Below are 19,086 nucleotides of genomic sequence, written 5' to 3'. Positions count from 1 at the left end.
GTATGTTTGTGTGTGTCCTGCGGTGGGTTGGCACCCTGCCCAGGATTGGTTCCTGTGTTGGCTGGGATTGGCTCCGGCAGACCCCCGTGACCCTGTGTTCGGATTCAGCGGGTTAGAAAATGGATGGATGGATAGATAGAAAAGGCACTATAAGATAGATAGCCAGATAGAAAAGGCGCTATAAGACAGATAGATAGAAAAGGCGCTATTTGATAGATAGTTAGAAAGAAAAGGCACTATATGATAGACATGCAAAACGATAGATAGACAGACAGAAAAGGTGCTATATAATATATATATACTTTATTGATCCCGAAGGATTTTCAAGTACCAGTAGCCAAGTATGAATTATACTAAGTTAAATACAAATATTTAGGTACACTTACTACACAAATAACAGATACTGTACACATAACACAATCACAGTACACTTTTTCTGTTCTTTATTTCACCTTATACAATTTCTTGTATTAGGAATTTGTTAGTTTTCACATACCCCTTGGGGTCAGAGCGCAGGGTCAGCCCCTGGAGCAATTACAAGTTAAGGGTCTTGCTCAAGGGCCCAGCAGAGTAGGATCTCTTTTGGCAGTGACGGGGTTTCGAACTGGCAACCTTCTGGATACCAGCACAGACCCTTAGCCTCAGATAGATGGTACATACAATAATGTCAATGCAGTAAGAATTGTGCAAATAATGCTACTACCAAAGTGACAGGTGGCACATAATGTCAAAGTGACATATAGTAAAGTGACATGATTTATGCTGATAGGGTAATAACACACAAACAAAGGGTTGATTTCTCCAGTGATGACCAAGCAGTGAGCTCTCAGATGTTCAGTTTGTTGTGCACAGCTTATGAGCAGATAAGGGTTCAGAGCTCAACCGCCCCAACGCCCCCCCCCGCCCCAGGGTCTAATGGCTCTGGGGACAAAGGATGTCTTGTATCAGTCTGTACTGCAGTCCTTTCATAGCCGCCTACCGCCAAACAAACTCCTCTGCTTGAATACGGTGGTGTATAGTGGGTGACATTTGTTGTCCATAATAAATAGCAGCTTGCATTGTGTCCTCCCTGCCACTGTCACCAGGGAGTCCATTTTCACCACGGACCCAGCTTGCCAGTACAGTCACCGTCCCTCTTCTTCAAGCTTTTTTTTTTTTTTCTCTCCAAACGTCCTTTTAGAATTCTTACCTTCACCTTCCCAGTTCTGAAGTGTCATGTACTTTGGCATCTTTTGCCACGTTTTGCCCACAAAATTTGAAACTGTCTAGTATTACCCGGCACATCCATCTCTCTGATAACAAGGTTCCAGCTCCCTTTCAAGCTCCCCACTGCCCATTTTGCCGTCCCTTTGATAGGCTCTCAAAGTGCCCAGTGCCACTTGGCAGCCTCTTTTTTCTCTCTCTTATCAGACTCTCCAGTGCTGCTTTTGTAGGAAGGCTTCACCCTTTACCTCCTTAATTGGTGTCCAGTTTTCATACATGCCCAATGCCACCTGATCTCCTCGTCTTCGTGGTCATTTATGTCCTGCCCATCTGCTGTCCCTGACACCATCCCTTTTCTTAATACTTGCTCTTCAGAAGCTTGCCAGTGCTACCAAGAATCTCTATCTTTTCTAGAGAATTTCACACTCTGCTGCCCATTCCGGCCCCCCCTCCCACACCCCTGTGAAAGTACCCAGTTCCACCTGGCAGCCCCTTCTCCGTGGGAACTTCCAGTCTTTCCTCGAAGTCTTTCACTTTCAGACTCTCAAGTGCTGGCTGGAAACCCCACTTCTGTTGATACTTTTGCCTGCTCTGGTCCATTTTGGCATCCTGACCCCCCCAAAATACCTTCCCACCCCCCCATACCTTCCCACAATAGCCACTGTCACCTGGCAGCAGCGACTCCCTTGGCACTCTGCATCCTCCTTTCAGGTTGCCCACGTTCATCCTGACCATTGTTTTGCTTTTGGCTTCCCATTTTGCGTTCCTCACTTTCTCATCACCTAGTACCTGTAAATGCCCAGTTATGTTGTGCCAGCCCCTTCTCAAGTAACTCATTGCCAATTGGCACCCGTTCATTAGGGACTTTCATGCCCTATGCATAAGTTTCTAAAAAACCAAAGTGCCCCAGGCTGTCTTAGGCTTGGAGAAGTTTCAATTTCTGTTTCCCAATTTGAAACCATTACCCTCCCACCACCACCACCACCACATACTGTCAGAGTGCCCAGTGTATCGTGTTTGGGCACCTCCACTGCACAGTTTCCACCCTAATAGTGTACAATGGGCCCGGCTCCTCATTAAAGTCTTCTTTTCTGTCACAGCAGCACTGCACAGGAGCCGTTCCTTAGTAAGAAGGTCACCCTTTGCATCTCATTCTGCCATAAACGTGAAGTGCTCGGTGCCAACTGGCCGCCCAGTCATTCTGGGAAATTCCAACTTTGTATAACTGAGCTGTCCTGGCAGCTCTTCGGTGTCCCACTATTCAAACCTCTGTAGCCCCATTTCTGATGCCCTACTTTTAAAAAGTGCCAATCCTGCCAGCTCCTTTAGTGCCTTAACAGACTTTCTGACTGCTCAGTGCCCAAGTGCCCTCCCCACAGCTCTCTGAAGGAGTTGAGGCTTTGCAGCTGCCCATTGGTAAACATAATAAGAGAGTGCCAGCTGCTGAAAATGGTGGTAGATTTGACTCCACATGGTCAAAGGTTCCAATTTCACATCTGGCTTAGGGGCATGACCAGCGGGCATTTTGCCTGTGAGAATGTGTACCCCTGTAAGGAACAGTCACTTCAAAATGGTTCATTGATCACCTCTGCCACTCACTATTATTATGAAATTATACCCAGGGCATTTCTGCCTTTCTGCCAACCCCAAAAGGCATACCTAGTTAGATCACCTTAGTTATTTGCCCACCACATCCTCTGCTGCCCCCTCTTTGTTCAGTAGCATTACTTAGAAGTCAGAATGTTTGCAGATTAGCCTGTGGTGCTGCTGCCATGCCCATCCCTCCAATTTGGCTACTGCCTTCAGTGCTAATGCCCACAGGGCTCTCTGCCTACCTTCCATCTTGGTTGCCACCCTTCTTATTCAACTCTCCTCACTGGCAGTGACTCCCTCAGTTTCAGCTAGGCCCGTCCCAAATGCCCGATCTTTTCTACTGACACGTCCAGGCCCCCAGTTTTCTTAAAACATGCCTGCTACCATTTTTTTTTTTTTTTTCAGTTTTGAAAGCTGCTGCCAACATTGCTACCCGCTACTCTGCCCCCTCCAATAAAAAAAAAAAGATGCCAGGCCAATGCTTTTGCATGGGGTGCCCCAGGCTTCATCCCACCAATCTGTTTGACTCCTGCTCTTGCTTCACTGCCTGCCTGTGCCAAGTGTGCCAACCAACCCTGATGCTCCCCAAACTGAGTAACGGACCCCGCTCAGACCCCATCACGCCAGCTGACTGCGCCACCATCAACTCCAAACACCAGGCCAGTAAAATCCGCCCCGCTGCTTCCCTCCTGGCCGCAGCCTTTTGAAGTGGAAGCCTGACGGCTGGCGAGCAGGCGGGGTCCAACTTTCCTTTTTCTGGAGAGTGTGAAGTCATCGTTCTGCGGCCGTTTTATGGTCTCCGAGTGTTTGGGCATGTTGGTGTGTGAAAACATCAGGCTTGGCCACTCGCTGCGGGACTTGCAGATGAGGTCATGGAGTGTGTGTCCTGCACTTGTGACATTCGGCCGAGCTGACGCCGATATAGCGCCCTTCACTGCAGACGGCTCCTCGGTTCAAATCCAGGCCTGCCTGCCGTCTGCGTGTTTTAAGGATTGGATTGACGGTTCCTCCCTGGCTTTAGTTTGCTTTCTTTTTATTTATTTAAGTTATTTTTCTTGAGACTCTTTTGTGTTTTGTGCAGTTGAATCTGCTTTGGTTTGGTGGCTTGGTACGCCGCACCCACCACACGAAAAAACAGCACGGGATCCTTGTTGGCAACCCCCCAGGCAGACATGCAATCCAGTCCCCCTCTCCGGAAATGACCCTCTATCTGCCACAGCCAGGTGTTAAATGGGGTCCCCTTGGCCTGATCCAGCCACTTGGGTCCTCAATGATGAGCATCACCCTCGGGTAATCGTGCCACATGGCTGTAGTGCTGTAAATGACTCTCCCTCACAATGCAGGTCATGTGCCTCATGAGCAACACAAAGTCACACCAGCGGTCCCCAAGGACCCTCCAGAGAGACACACATGAAGGTGTCCAGTCTTCACCTCAGGTCACTGGATAGCATCCATGTCTCACAAACAGAAAGCACCAGGACTCTAAAGACTTGGACCTTCATCCTTTTGCAGATATCGGGGGGGGGCACACACCCCTTTCCAGCAACCTCATGACTCCCCAATGTGACTTCATAGGAAGAGTCACCAGAGACATGAATGTCACTGCCAAGGTAAGTAAACCTCTGGACAAGGTCGACACTCTCTCCACTGACAGACACACTGCTGATGGCCGTGTCCATGAGGTCATTAAAGGCCTGGATGTTGGTTTTTATCAGGACCCTCGCAAGCCCAAACTCTCAGACCCCTCACTCAGTCTCTCGAGCGCCTTGATCAGAGCCTCCATCGACTCCACGAAGATCACTGCATCGTAGGCAAAGTCAAGATCAGTGAATCTCTCTTCGCCAACAGATGCCCGCCAGCCACTGGACCCCACAACCCGGCCCAAAACCCAGTCCATGCCAGCACTGAACAGAGTAGGAGCAGAACAGACCACTGACGGACCCCAGAATCAACTGAGAGGGTCTGCCTCCACTCTGCACAGCACTCACAGTACCAGTGGACAGGCCGGCCAGGATATCCTGCAAAGTATCCATGAAGTCTCACGATTTTCCACCGGGCAGCTCGATCAACTGAATCGAACGCTTGAAAATCGACTAAGGCAGCAACAAAATTCTGCCAATATTTGCATTTGTGCTCCATGAGAACCCTCAGTGCCAGGATGCGGTAGATGGTCGACTTCTTAGGTGTAAAACGAGATTGCTCTGGTCGCTGGCAGGTGAGCAAGTGATCACAGATACTATTATGGACGACCCTAGCGAGGACCTTACCCGGCACCGAGACCAGTGTTACTCCCCCTGTAGGTACCCCAATCCAGGTGATCACCCTTCTCTTTCCCGATAGGGACGACAAGTCCTGTTTGCCAGTCAGTTGGAATGACACCTGAATGGAAGTAAAGATTTCTTGCAGCCTCACCACCAGCCTGGAAAAGTTCAACTTGGATACCACAGATCCCTGCAGCCCTCCCTACCCTCAGCTGACTCACCACCTGTGCCATCTCAGTGAGACTGGGGGGTTCAGCCTCAAGAACTGCAGACCCTGAGATGTCCAACGTCCTCACCGGAGGGTGATGCTCAAAGTAGCCAGCCCAGCGGGTCACAACTGCAATGTCAACCGTGAGGACGGTCCCATGTACAGTGAATTCAAAAAAATCTCCTGACCCCTTCACTTGCTGCCTACTTTGTCTTGTAGAATTTGTTTAATTGGGAAAAATCGGCCGTTTTGCCCACCAATCTACTAACCTGATGGGGCTCGAAAGATGTAGGCTGGCATAGTGTATAGGGCTTTGGACGTCAAACCCTTAGGCTGCAGGCTCAAATCCCACAGCTGACACTCTATGAAGGCGTCACCTGACCTGCCTGAGCGCCCATTGGATAAAAAAACAAAAAGCAATGGCAGCTCAAATGTTGTGACTCGCTATGGATAAAAGCCTCATGGAAACGAGAGGATCTGCAGGGGAGAAGGGCAGGAAGCCCCCAAATCCAGGGGTGCAAAGCTTGTCAATTCAGACCCAGGGAGACCTCAGGCAGTAATCGCTGCCACAGTAAAGGGTCCAAATACTCATCTCCAGGTAATATTTCTGTTTTTATTTTTAATATATTTGCAAACATTTCGGAGAGCCTTTTATTTGTTTTATCGTTCTGGAGTATCGAGTGTTGTCTGATGAGGGGAAAAAAAATGGAATTTCAATGATTTTACCCCAAGGCAGCAACACAACAAACACGTGTAAAGGGCAAAGGGGTCCGAAGACTTTCTGAAGGCGTTATATGTGTCAGAATACACGTGTCATCACAGCATCCTGGGGGTCCCACAAAAACGTACCTGTGACTACACCTGCACTTGGTGATTTGATCAAACTGGACGGCTCCCTCACTGCTGACAGGTCCCATCATGGAGCCATCTGCTGGGTGCCAACTTCGTGGATCCTGGCACAGGTGGTGCGGCCGGAGCTCATCTCGGGTTACAAGTCTGCGGTGGACGGGACTGGGGCAAGCGAGAGGTGGACCTGCCAGAAGACACCTCACTTACCGGTTCCACTTTTCCAGCACTTTCTAAGCAGTTTGTGGATTGATAAAAACTTTTCATGCCGTCCTCTTTGAAAGCTTTACAGCGTTTTTCTCGCCGGGTAGAAGACTTTCTCCCACTCTACACACTCTGTACACACACACACATACACGTGGGCGCGAGGGCGTATGTGGCTGTGCATGTGCCCCCGCAAAGCCCCCTCGTGTGTGTCTGGAAAATCTTAGGCAGAGCGAGACCAAATTTCAGACAAATGTGTAAGAAGAAATCCGCATCCCCCAAGTGCAGTTAAAGATTAAGCCGCCATTAGCGGGATTATTTCGGCAGCTGGGAGGCGCATTCCTTTCTTGCCATCGCTCTGTGGTGGGTAACCTCACGGTGGGCGGCAATAACGCGCTCGCCGCGTCTCCCTTTGAACTCCCCGCCGCTTTGTGGATGAGCCCAATTATCTCCGTGCTTGGACGGACCCTTTGACTCATCGCCTCGAGAGCCGCGAGACAACTGAGGCGCTCTGTTCGAGTGCCCGTCGTGTCGGTGTGCGCGCCTCAGCCCTGAAAGATGACGTCATAGCAGCCGCCGCCGGTATGAAAGCAGACGAGCCGATCTGACATTCTGCGCAAACGTAAAGCGGACTTTAGTCGGAGGGGATGTCAGGTTTGACGACTGTTGATGCTGATCTTGTCGCCTGAGGACGTCAAATTACGGCATTAGAAACTAAAGGGAGATCTCAAATTGGGCGACTGTGTGCTGAACCTCCGTCAGAGTGGCGCTCGCCCCCCGTTTTCTAACAGGCTTGTTGTGCTTCAGCCGGGGTCCACATAAAACTGGGGTTCAAAATGTCTGTTTTGTTGGTTCTCCTATGTTAACGCTGTAGATTATCGACTCTCTATGTGTCAAAGTATCTTTTGTGTTGCTTGTGTTTTGTGAGTGGTCCCTCCTGGCGGGTGGTCCAATTCCTCCTCTATGACCCTTTTGTCCATTTTTGATTCTTTTGTTTATGTTACTGCCATTGACTGTTTGCATTAGTTTGTGTTTTTTTTGTTTGCTTTGCACCCCACCTTCCCACCCTAACCCTATCCTCTTTGGTGGAGGAGCAAAAGCTTTTGAATGGTCCAAAGTTTCGATCTCCGGTTTTCAGTGGATTTCGACGTTTTAGGGTCCCCTGATATCTTGATGATGGGTGTGGGTGTCTGTCTGCATGTGTCTCAGGTTCTTGAGAACGGCTGAAACGGCTGGATGGAAAAAACGCCAAACTCGACACTGAAGCCTGTTATGAGAGGATGATGTGCCGATTACTTTTTGAGCCAAATCGGGCAAGAAGAAGAGTCCTCATATACCATAAATCTGCAATTCATTAGGAATTCTTCTCGTCAATTGCTATCATAATGACCCATTTTATGATCAGAAAGATCAACATCGGAGCGCTAAATAATTCTTGAAATGTTCTAGAAAAGTTCGGGTAATTTGGTTCTCAGGTCACAAAGCCTACCGACGCGCCCGGCTGAATTTTTATTAGTGTTTTGTATTTTTTATTTGCTGTCTTGGGTTTGGGTTTTCCCATCAAGGGACTGGCCTCAGCCCTTATAAAGACAGAGGAGAGCACGCAATCCCTGGCGGTTCACTGAATGCGCTCGAGGTGTGGTGAGCTCGTCTCTGTATCTTTTTTAATCGGTTGCTTTGTCCACTCTATGGATTTCCGTTTGGGACTTTGGTCACCTTTTGAAAGCATTGCTCTCTCTGCCATTGTGCTTCTCTGTTAACATAGCTTTTGTAAAAATAAAACATCTTTTTATTTACATTTTCCCTTTTTTTCTGACCAGCCAGGGTTTTTGACAGTTTTTCCCCCTTCCAGTGGGCATGTTGAGTAATTCTGGGATGCAGTGTGCCCTGGGAATTCTCTAGTTTGGTGTTTCTCAACCTTTTGGGTGTCATGGTCCACTTTTTCTTATGTAATTTTCTTTACAACCCACTGTCCCCCCAAACCCCCTTGATGAATGGAGTGTGATTATCAGAGCATGGGGTGGGGGGGGTTCTGGATGGGATTCCCCTTAATGAATCAAATGCAATCATGAGATTGGTGAACTGAGCACTTGTCCTCCTCTCTTCTCCCTCATCGTGGTCATCTGTTCTTCCTTATTCTTTATTTCTGAGTCCCGTCTCTTCCAAGTTGTGCAGTTTATACTTGTGGTTGCTGTGGTCTGCACACAGCATTGTTCAAAGTGAGATCGACTCGCTGTTGAGGAGCTAAGGCACCGTTCCATTTGAACTAGGAAGTCTGAATTTCCGAGTTGCCAGTAGGAAGTTTCGATTGAAATGCCCCCCTTCCCCCCACAAGGCAAATTTCGTACTCGGAATGTCGATAAAGCCTCACCGATCCCAACCCTCGAAATCCAGCCTTGTCCCCCCCAGTGATTTTGGCATGAGGACCGGGGATCATTTCACAGCCTCCTTGCCGTCATGGACCCTTGGACGCGCTCCCAGAACACCTCGATGGTGGGTCCACCCTTGGGTTCAGGGTGGGGTGGCACTCACCTCCTTCTATGGAGGAATATTCAGACAAAATTAAATAAATATGCACATAAATATAAGTACTGTGAAATGTGACAATACAGTAAATAATAGCACAAATAATTAAATGTGTCACAAAATACGTATTCTTTGTGGTTCATTTCCTGATGTGTTTATTTAATTCTTTCTTCATTTGTTTATTTCTGCGATGTTGCACACAACATGAAATTACTGTAGTCCCAAAACTTTCACTTTCACTCGTCAAAGTTGAGAGGGCGGGGTCTAGTGACTACTGTGTTTGGATTGGTGAATCATTGGTAGAGCTGACATTACCCTTCAAGTGCCACCAATCAAGGGCCACTTTTACAGCGTGTGGAATGGGCGTGCCTAAACATAGGCGGGGTCAAACATTTAACTCCGCCTGTAATTGATAGACGTCACACGTTTGGCCCCGATGGTAGACAGGAAAGACGTTACCTTCACACAAATGATGACAGTTGCACGTTTCTGTAACTTGGATTAATAGACGCTCGTCATTATTTCAGTCAGATATCCCTCCTACAAGCCTCGGCTTAACCATAGCATAACCAGGCGGCGTATCGCCAGTGACAGCCACCACTAGCAGCGTACGCAATGGGGCGTGATGCTCGTGGGTTATGGGTGGAGCTAGGTTAACTGGACCCAAGTTTAGCCCCGCCCGGTATTCTTGTTTACAGCAGACACAGTAGATGCAGACTCGTAATGATGAACTTGCAATTTCTTGCATTAAAGTCGCCGCTTCTCACACTAATTCTGGCCATATGTTTCTTGCACTCATGTCCGGCGATGTTCCCAGTCTCAACTTGGAGCCACGGGAGTGTCAAGTCAATGCAAAGCAAAGCGTATACGCCCACAGAGCAAAGGATTCGCCAATCAAAACACGGAACTATATTGAGCCCGCCCTCCCAAGTTTGACGAGTAGTTTTCATTCCAAGGCTTATTTCACACTGCGTGACATGGCACTGAAAGAAAGAATCAATAAAAGTATATTTCGTGACACATTTAATTATAAATACTCACATTTTATGTTGTAATTTGTTGTCACATTTCACAATCCCCTTCTTTATTTTATTTTGTCCGAAATATCCCTCCATCCCCTTCCACCACGAGCCCCTCGCGCACAGCAGCAGCACCTGTTGAGGTTTTCTGCCGCCCAAGCCTGCCGCTCCTCAGATGGCCGCTCGCAATTAAAGAGATTTCCATTTGTGCCGATGTCAATGCCGGCTCTCTTGATGTCTGAGTAACGGTTGACTCAGGCTCGAGAAGGCCTGTCGCGTATCGCACGTCACTTCGCGTTTACTTCACGATATTCCCGCGTGCCGAGGCATCGATCAATCAACTCGGTCGGTCGGCCTTCATTCCTCTCAGAACGATCGCCGCCTCCGTCCATTTTCTAGCCAGCAGATGCAAGATGGTAAGCGATTGTGGACCGGGAAGCGCACCAGTTCGGTGAACCCGCACGTGTTTGGGATGTGAGAGCCAAACCTGACTATTCGAGAACATTCGCACATCACTTTAATGTGCCAGCTACTGCGCCGCCATCCGAGATGTGGCTTTAGGGGATAAGGGCACGTCCTGAATTCGGGAGTTAATAGTTGATCAGATTCGGTCTTTATGATTAAAGCAGTTGAGAAGGAGCCTGCGCTGCGCTAGCGTTGCCACCATAAAATAATAAAAGGAAGATCTCACTGAGCTGTCTGTAGCACTGATCCGAATCAGACTGCAGTGTAAACGGATCAGCGGAGTCTCCGAGTCACCCCTTAGCAGCTGGAAGCGATCAATGCAGAGGATCAGGAGGTGCCTGATATCTGTGTAGAGTTTGGATGTTCTCCCTGTGTGCAGCTCTTTTAGTTATTCCATCCCCTGGACCTTCCTGTTATCTCATACAAGTGAGAGTGCCAAAGCTAAACTGGCATCCTGTTCAAGGTTGGTTTCTGTTTTGTACCCAATGTGCCAAGAACAATCTAGGAACTGATGACAGGATACAAACAGAGCAGCTGACTGAGAGGGGACAGAAACGGAGATGGAAGACAAGAAAGATGGTGAGGACAGTAACAGACCCAGTGTGACGAAAGTCATGGACTGCAGCTAAACCACTGAGTGATCAAGGGGAGGACCCTCAAGAGAGCAGATGGGACAGCAGATGACCACGTGGAAGGTGAAAGGACATTCAAATGAGCAGTGAGACAAATACGGAGTGTTGAGGGGACAGTAGAAGACCACGTGGTCTCGGAGAAGACTGTCATACAGGATGCAGAAGGATCACTACCCGACCACATGGACAAAGAGCTGGCATTCAGACAGAGAGCACAGGGACAACAGTTGACCACATGGACATTGAGAAGACTCCCATTTGAAGTGCAGAAAGGACAGCAGCTGACCATTGAGGTAAAAGGAGGGCACTCGGAAAGCAGAAGGGGCAGTAGATGACTACAGGGACACCGAAAGGACACTCAAAGAGCAGTTAGATGGCAGTTAGTTGTATGGACACAATAAGAAAGCCATATGGAAGAGAAGCAGTTCATTTAGAATGCAGAAGGGACATTAACTGACCAAACGGACACTGAAAGGACACTCAGAGAACAGTGAGAGAGCTGCTGGTACGGACACCTCGAAGACACCCATTCAGGGTGCAGAAGGGACAGCAGCTGACCATGGAGGTCACGAGATGACACAATACAGAGAAGAGACGGAAGGCAGATGACCATGGAGATATGAAAAGTGAATTGGACGGAAGCAAACCACACGGACACGGAGGAGATGCTTATTCAGGGTGCAAAAGGGACAGCAGTTGGCCACAAGGACAGGGCACCCATACAGAGAGCAGAGGGGCAGCCGGTGGGCACACACATAAAGAGAGGGCACGTGGAGAACAGAGGGGGCAGCAGCTGAGGGATTTGAAGCTGCGGTCGGCTAATCTGTCTGTCACTTTGCATCGCGGTGGTCCGCGTGGCCTTTCCGATTGGATTTGCTGTCCGTCAATCCCACGGAGACGCCGTATTGTCTCTGATGGCGGTGCATGCTCATTCAAGTTGACAGCCCGGTCATTACTGCTCGAGTCCGGTCAGAGAGTGAGCAGTGGGCCACTTTTATAACTTTTTCTGTCTTGACAAGTCCTGGAGCGTCGGCCCTGCTGACCTCGAGTCACTCCCAGATGAGCTGGCCACTGCAGGCCTAATAACTCCCACCCCTCGGTCCTAGTGGTAGGCTGCACTGACCTTTTGTGACCCCTGGGCACCCACGGAGTTCAGCATGAGTCACTCCACATCTGGCCATTAACCTTTGTTTCTTGTTGCCTAGACACCTTGGGGTGAGCTTCAGTTCACCCTTCGGCCGTTCTGGTGCTGTCAATGGTGGTCCTGAGGAACGGGGTGGGCTGCACAGTCTCACTCATTTCTAGGTGGGGGATGGAAACCAATAAATGACAGTAAGGATGTGAGCCACAAAACTGGGCACAGCAAGGGACTGACCACAGATGAGGACCCAAGAGGACCAGTAGGTGACCATGGAGCAGAAGGGAAGACGTGATGGGAATATCACAGGTGGGTAAACTGGCCACCGCAAGCATGAACTGCGCAACTTGGAAGAGACGGGACTCAGAAATAAAGAATAAGGGAGAGCAGATGACCACGATGAGGGAGAAGAGCGGGGAACGAGTGATGACATAACAAAGGGAGGTCACTCAGACCAAACATGGAAAAGGCAGAAGTTGACCACAAAGATGAGAACATCACAGGTGAGCAAAATGTAGATGAGATAAGAGGGAGGAGACAATCATACAGAGAGAGAGAAGAAGAAAGACCACAAGGAAGAAGACAGAGAAGAGCAGCAGTCCACAAGGAGGCAGACACGTCATTTACACAGAAGGGACAGAAGCTGGCTGGTGGCAAGAAAAGCCTCCAGCAAATGTCCACAAGCAGGGAGAAACCGCATCAGACATGACGGCAGGCGAGAAGAAGGCAGCTGACCAGTCAGCCAAAGCAGGTGTCCACAAAGTACACAGGGAAAGTGATGACCACTTGTCCCTTATTTGTGGCCTCCGGGACTTGAACCCAGCCGGTGATTCAGCCCTCCGGTGTTCACGACGTCCCCCCCCACCCCGGCCCGTAAATTTAGCAGACACGGCTTAATCAGCGAGGGCTGGGGGGGGTTGGGGGGTGGGCTGTTGGCCGTCTGAGTTACGGATGGCAAAATGTTTTAATAAAAGCAAATTTGGGTCTCAGACTCTGGCAGTTTACATTCCAAGGGAAAAACAACAAAGAGAAGTGACAGAAAAAAAAAACAAAGATGAGGGAAAGCCGTCGTGGAGTTTAATGAAAAGGCGATGCGAGTTCTGAGAGCAGCGCTGGGGTCCCGTGACTCAGGCGCATTCCACCAGCATGAAGCAGCCTTTGGGCTTGTAAAAGATCCCGGGATGGGAAAATCCGCCTGCACTGGAGGAGCAGCGGCCTGCAGGAGCCAACGCTGAGTAAGTGTGCGGTCACTCTCATGGGAAAGTCTCCCCGGGCCCCCTCATGTCGAGGAGGAGGAGGAGGCGAGCAGGAAGCACTTCACTGGACACACTTTGGGATCTGGAGAAGAAGAAGAAGATGAAGAAGAAGAAGATGAAGAGCCCACAATGGCTTCTGCCCTCCCTGAACTGAGAGATTGTCCATATCATTGACCAGGAGGTGTCAAGGCGGTCAATGGACCAACGGGACTTTAGAAGTCTAGAAGGTTAGGGATGGGCTCTTGCAGAGGGTGTCATCACACATCTGTCCCCTCTGAGTGACACTTGACTGATAGATACATTGGGGGATTTCTTTATGTCATCACATCACCTGAGTGGTCACCAATGTTGAGTGACCCTCACGGAGGCCGTGATCATGGCCACTACATGTATGTGGGTTTCAGTGTGTCCAAGAGAGTTTGTCACATACTTGAGTGACCACCTCATGCATTTCCTCTGCTTGCCAGCTGTCAGTCAGCTAATGACCACCATGCAGGGGGTTGGCTTTTTTATACATTAATTGTTCCCAAAAGGGTTCTTTCTTGTGACTGACCACCCGGTGGATTTGTTTTTGCTGTCTGTCAGATGACCAGTGGATGTTGTGTTTGTTTTTCTTATTTTGCAGAGTGACCATCCAGTATATGTATCATTTATTTATTTATTTATTATTTGGTAGTGTCCACTTTTGGCAGACCACCAAGTGGATTCATTCTTTTATTTCTCAGATAGTGTCCGTCTGACTGACCACCCGGTAATTTTATTCTTTTTATTTTTCAGGTAGTGCCCACCCTTTATGACTGACCACCCAATGGATTTAATTTTCTTTTTTTGATAGCAGCCACCTTTTATGGGACCACCCAGTTTTCTGATATGTCAGATCGTGTCCAGACCTTAGCTAACCACTTTTTCTTTTTTTTTCTCAGACATCAGGGCTGACCACCCTACAGATTTGCTCTTCTTATCCCTCAAAAAGCGTCCATCCATCTTGACGTCCCTTCTTCTTTTTTGATTTTTGGGGGTCAGGTGGTGTCTCTCTCTATCTGGACTGACCCTCCCTCCCCACCCATAGCTTAGTCAGACAGTATCCTTCTTTCGATTGACGACTCTGTAGATTTGTTTTTGTTAAATGCCAAAAGATGCCCATATCTGAGTGACCACTCAGTGGATTTATTCTTTATTTTACTCCATGCTTTAGAGTTTCGTGAACATGTATGACCACCACCTGGGGGGATTTGTTCTTAACTTTGCTCGTTTTCCATTTGTTTTTTTTTTTTTTTGCTTTGATTGCCATCCCAGTGGACGTGTTCTTGTTATTTGTGAGGTGGCGCCCATTCTTTGACCAATCACATGGTTCATTTGAGACACTCTGTGGGGTGGCAGGCAGGCCTAAATAGGGCCTGTGATGTTGTACAGATAGGTTAGGGTTAGGGATAGGGTTAGTGGCAGCTCATCAGGGGTCTTTATCGGTGGACCTGAACACCGTTATTTCTCCTGGTACTTTCCAGAACACTGACAGCCTTACAGAGGTGTCCTCAGGAGTTTGTTCATCTCACTGGCTTCCTTAGGACCTTCGTTCTTTAGGCACTTGCCACGCGCATCCTGGGAGACTTGTGGGCTTGAGTAGTCGTGATTACCCGCTAAGCCAGGGGTTGGCGCTCTTCTCTGATCCTTTCTCTCTCTTTCTCTCTCTCCAGACCGGCTGACTGACCACCATACCACCACTGGCGTCATCTCCGGTGGACCCGCCCCTTCCTGTCGTCAGTCCTCATTCGTTCGTTCCCTCAGTCGTGTATCGGACTCTTGTCTGTGAAGGAGTTGTACAAAACTTCAAGTATACAGGGTTACCAAGGTGGCAGCCCCCAAACCCTTTAATGTATTTTGTGTCCTTATTATTGGTGTGAATGGGAAATGTTTCACATTTTTCCCCGTGTTGGTTCTACATATTTCCTTCCTGTTTTTCCATAAGGAATGCACTGAATTCCTTTCTGTAATTCGTTTCTTGATTTAATATCAAGAGACATGAAGTTACCTAAAACTCTGGTATCTGTTTTGGTGGTGCGTCACACAGCCCTTTTGACTTCATGTCTCTGCTTGGTTGCTACCCACATGGCAACACCGTAAAGGTCAGCATCGCACACTTCTCTGTTGTCCAAGATTTTGGATACAAACGTGAAAGTTTCACAGTGAGTTGTAAACGCATTACTGAAATCCGTGGATTTGCTTATCCGCTTTTCTAAACGTGTGACGTGTTTCGTGACACTTGTTGGCTAATCTCACCTATTTCAAGGATGGGGTCCTCTCTGCGGGCTGCTGGATGGCGTGGGCTTAAATATAAGAGGGGTTGTAGTCACCAGCCATGAAAAATGATCACACACGAGCAATGACAGCTCTATGAATGGGCTACAATGAGTGGGGTCAGCGTGTGTCTAACCCGGCGCCGAGAATTATGGGTAGGCCATTGGACCCCACTCACGATGGAGGACCAGGACTTGCCCGAATGAGGAATTCCCAGTAAGCGCGGCTCGTAAGCTTGCACTGATAAAGTCCCCACCTTTCGTACACACGCGCCGATTGGATGGTTTAGCGAAGGTCTTCGGGTCGGCCCCACTGGGGTCTCTTGGGGACTAGAAAACTTGTAACAAGGTGTCTCTGTAGGCAAAACGTTGGAAGGATCATTACTGAGCATCGAGGCGGCGAGAGTGGTGGGTCGGCGTGTTCACTGCACCCCCTCGAGCCGGCGTCCCACTGGAACCAAACCCCATTTTTCCCCACAGGAATCAGTACTTCAGGGTCGGCATTTTTTTTCGGGGTTTTTCAGGAACGTAACGAGAATTGACTGTCCTTATGTGACGTTATCCTGTACCATGTGGTGTTGCCATCTGATAAATCAATATATGACTCTGATTTATACATTATTATTATTTTCCATTCTTACTGATGATTTTCGATTTAAAGGTCGTGGGGTCCAGCGGCTGGGGAGCATCTGTTGGTGAAGAAAGACTCACAAATCTTGATTTTGCTGACGATGCTGTGATCTTCGCGGAGTCCATGGAGGCTCTGATCAGGGGTCTCGAGAGCCTGAGTGAGGGGTCGGTCTGAGTGTCTGGGCTTGCGAGGGTCCTGGATAAAAACCAACAGCCAGGCCTTTAATGACCTCACCTGCTCACTTGCTCACTTGCCAGCAACCAGAACAGTCTGGATTTACGCCTAAGAAGTCGACCATCGACCGCATCCTGGCACTGAGGGTTCTCATGGAGCGCAAATGCGAATATCGGCAGAGTTTCTTTGCAACCTTTGTCAATTTTCATAAAGCGCTCGATTCGGTTGATCAAACTGCCCGGTGGGACATCGTAAGACTTTATGGATACTTTGCAGGATATCCTGGCCAGCCTGGGGTCTGTCAAGGGTCTGTTCTTCTCCTTCTCTGTTCAATGCTTGTATGGACTGGGTGTTGGGCAGGGTCGTGGGGTCCAGCGGCTGGGGGGCATCTGTTGGTGAAGAGAAACTCCTGGATCTTGACTTTGCTGACGATGATGTGATCTTCGCGGAGTCAATGGAGGCTCTGATCGGGGGGCTCGAGAGACTGAGTGAGGAGTCTGAGTGTCTGGGCTTGCGAGGGTCCTGATAAAAAAAACAAGATCCAGGCCTTTAATGACCTCTTGGGCACGGCCATCAGCAGTGTGTCTGTCTGCAGAGAGAGTGTTGACCTTGTTGAGAGGTTTACTTACCTCAGAAGTGACATTCATGTCTCTGGTGACTCTTCCTATGAAGTCAGTAGATGGATTGGGAGAGCATGGGGGGTCATGAGGTCATTGGAAAGGGGTGTGTGACGCTCCTGATATCTACAAAAGGACGAAGGTCCAAGTCTTTAGAGTCCTGGTGCTCCCTGATGGTTATGAGACATGGACACTATCCAGTGACCTGAGATGAAGACTGGACTCCTTCATGTGTGTCTCCCTGCTGGTTTAACTTTGTGTTGCTCATGGAGTCCCAAATGAGGCACATGACCTGCATTGTGAGGGAGCGTCAGTTACGGCACTACGGCCATGTGGCGCATTTCCCCGAGGGTGATCAGCTCACAGGACCCTCATTGTTGGGGACCCAAGTGGCTGGACCAGACCAAGGGGTCGCCCACGTAACACTTGCCTGCAGCAGATAGAGGGTCATTTCCAGAGGGTGGGACTGGACCGTGCGTCTGCCTGGGGGGTTGCAAACCGGGATCCCGAGTTGTTTCGTCGTGTGGTGGCTGTGCCAACGCGCTGTACCAGTGCATGCTCCCCAACTTGACTTTATCTTCCAATCCCTACTTCTAATTCCGCCTTTACCCGCATCGATTTTCTCGATTACCAGCCTGGGAACAACATCCACAAATCAGACACGGGCTTCTCAACTGCTGGTATTCAGCTTTGTCTACTTGTGAAAAATGTGGGGATTTTCCTGCGACCTGGCGATACTCCGAAATCCTCATGGCATGCGTCACCCCCCCCCGAGCCCCCCCTGGATTTTTAAACCTACCCAGGAGGCCTTGAGTGGAGCGAGAGTCAGTCTTCTCGCTGGAAAGTTTTCCCCATCCGGGCCTTGCAACTGTAAGCCTTCCTCAAATTCCCGAGCTAGAGGTGTACAAACACGGGGCTTAAAATCACAACTGCACGCTGAATGCCGGCACCCTTTCCTCGTTTGATCCCAACGCTGAAATAAACTCTTTAACAAATCCACTTACAAATACCTTAAATACAAACGGAAGCCCTGTAATCCCGCTGCGTCTTCAGCCCGCTTTCCTTTATTTCCCCTCGTAATGTTACATCATCTGCTCTCTTCCACGGGACCACAAATCCCAGGAGATCTTGGGAATTGTGTGTGTTGGCTGGGACACTGGGCCGCTCACACCGCTGGAATACTTGCTTTGATACTAACCAGACAGATGTCAGAAACGCGGGACACCCCCACCCGACTCGCAGCGGTAGCTGCTGGGGGGTCTCGTCTGATCATCTGGAGGAGGCTGACCTGCTTTATCCATTGTTCCATCCAGTCTGGAAGATGGTAATGTGGTGTAGTAATTTGGGACCTGGAGTCTCCCCAAATGGCCGCTGGTTCAATTCCCACCTCTGACTCACTTGGTGACACTGAGCCAGCACTTTAAAATGCCTGAGCGCTGACGCTACAAAAGTTGATGGCTGTGCGGTGGACCCTGCTGTCGGAGGGGCTTCACCCTGGCGAGGCGCTATAAGGTTTACTAGGATGAGAAGGGCCGGCTGTCTCACCGCTCGGGTGCCTCACTAGCGCCCTCTGTCCCATCTTGTGCTCTTCACTTTGACGTCTGCCTCTTTCCGTCTGTTCCTTTGTGTTTTCTGAACGCTGCATGCTCCTCCCCTTTTGAAACGGCGACATATAAAAGAAGACCACTCAGTTGTTCAGGATATTTCTGACTTTCCTGCCACCTTGCAATGAGTGCAGAGAGGCAAAGAACGAATGGCCTTCCCTACCGAAGTGTGATGTCTGCAAGCAGAGAAGGGCGACCCCAAAAACGACTGTGACAACAAAGCGTGTGAGCGTCAAAGCCAAAACGGGAGACAAAAATCCAAAACCAATCGAAAACCAACAGCAGAGAAGTCGTTGACGGCCCAAAAAAAAAAAAATCACTTGGCACAAAGAGGGATTGGAAAAGAACGCTGGATGAGGACGTGACGCCCTGGAGGACCTTATCGTGTCACAGCCTCAGAGGACACGCCCCTAAC

This window comes from Polypterus senegalus, chromosome 12 (assembly GCF_016835505.1).
Source record: "Polypterus senegalus isolate Bchr_013 chromosome 12, ASM1683550v1, whole genome shotgun sequence".
Taxonomy (NCBI): domain Eukaryota; kingdom Metazoa; phylum Chordata; class Cladistia; order Polypteriformes; family Polypteridae; genus Polypterus; species Polypterus senegalus.
The sequence above is the reverse complement of the archived record's forward strand: the minus strand, read 5'-3'. Positions refer to the sequence as shown.